This window comes from Muntiacus reevesi, chromosome 1 (assembly GCF_963930625.1).
Source record: "Muntiacus reevesi chromosome 1, mMunRee1.1, whole genome shotgun sequence".
Lineage (NCBI taxonomy): Eukaryota > Metazoa > Chordata > Mammalia > Artiodactyla > Cervidae > Muntiacus > Muntiacus reevesi.
Window position 1 is genome coordinate 113,525,677 of NC_089249.1, and position 1,698 is coordinate 113,527,374.

Consider the following 1,698-nt stretch of genomic DNA (forward strand, 5'->3'; position numbering starts at 1 on the left):
AAGAAGTGAGGGTGATTCTAACTGCAAGGGCCCGGAGCGGGAGATTTCATTCAAGTTGTAGGACTGAAGCTGGAGAAATGTACGGTATTTTACTTGCTCCACATGGGGCAAAGGCTCTCTCTGGCAAGTTTGTGGTCCTTAAGTATCAGGTTGGTACAAAAGTTAATTGCGATTTCGGCCCATGAATTTTAATACATTATAACTAGGTTTAAACACACCTTTATTAATCAAAATAGGAACCATTACAATCAATATATTCTTGCTGATGAGAAATAAGTTTGTTTATTCCTGTAGCATAAAAATCCATGCTTCAGGATTCAACAAACTCTTAGAAAACATTTTCTGCCTCCTGCTGGTTGTGGAAACATTTTCGTTACAAAAAGTTGTTGAGATGCTTGAAGAAATGGTCGTCAGTTGGTGAGAGGTCAGGGAATGTGGCAGATGAGGCAAAACTTTGTAGCTCAATTTGTTCAGTTTTTGAAGCCCTGGTTGTGCGCCATGTCATTGGGCATTGTCCTGGAGAAGAATTGGGCCCTTTCTGTTGACCAGTGCTAGCTGCAGGGGTTGCAGCTTCCTGTGCCTCTCATTGATTTGCTGAGTGTTCTTAGATTTAATGGTTTTGCCAGAATTCAGAAAGCTGTAGTGGATCAGACCAGCAGGAGACAACCAGTCAATGACCATCACCTTCTTTTTTTGTGTGGCGCAAGTTTGGCTTTAGGGAAGTGCTTTGCAGCTTCTTTAAAGTCCAACTACTGAGCTGGTTTTTGCCGGTTGTTGTATAAAATCCACTTTTTGTCACACGACACAATCCAATCAAGAAATGGTTCATTGTTGTGTAGATTACGAGAAGACAACATTTCAAAATGATGATTTCTTTGATTTGCTGTCAGGTCATGAGGCACCCACTTGTCGAGCTTTTTCACCTTTCTAATTTGCTTCAAATGCTGAATGACGGTAGAATAGTCGATGTTGGGTTCTTCGGCAACTTCTTGTGTACTTGTAAAAGGATCAGCTTCCATGATTGCTCTCAGTTGGTCGTTGTCAACTTCTGATGGCTGGCCATTATGCTCTCCATCTTCAAGGCTCTTATGTCCTTTGCAAAACTTCTTAAACCATCACTGCACTGTATGTTCATTAGAATTTCCTGGGCCAAATGCATTGTTGATGTTGCAAGTTGTCTTTGCTGCTTTATGACACATTTTGAACTCGAATAAAAAAATTGCTCGAATTTGCTTTTTGTCTAATATCATTTCTATAGTTTAAAGTATCTATAAAATAGACAGCAAGTAATGTTATTAACAAAAAAACATAAAGTGAGAAATGTACATTAAAATGATGTATAAAATAACTACATTTATTTAAGAATGTATTCCAATATCAAATGGCAAATTTCAGCAATGCCAATCAAATGGCAAATTGCAGCACTGTTTACAATAACCAGGACATGGAAGCAACCTAAATGTCCACTGACAGAAGAATGGATAAAGAAGATGATAGAATTTCGCAGTTACTTTTGCTGCAACCTAATAGATTGATGTTGCTAGAAAGTAGTGGATAAAAGCCATGGGAGGGGAGGAGAGGACTGTTGTGGGCAAGTAAGGTTGGAAATACTGATTTTTTTTTGGAGTCAAATCATCCAGGTGTTTGCATACCAAAGTAAGAGACTAAGGAAACTCAGGGAATGCTGTGTAGGACATC

At 38.9% G+C, this 1,698-nt stretch overlaps 1 pseudogene; it reads right to left on the minus strand.

The window, feature by feature from the left end:
* Positions 1-223: 223 nt before the first annotated feature.
* LOC136146616 (histone-lysine N-methyltransferase SETMAR-like) lies at positions 224-1,256 on the minus strand (annotated as a pseudogene).
* Between the last annotated feature and the right edge of the window lie 442 nt (positions 1,257-1,698).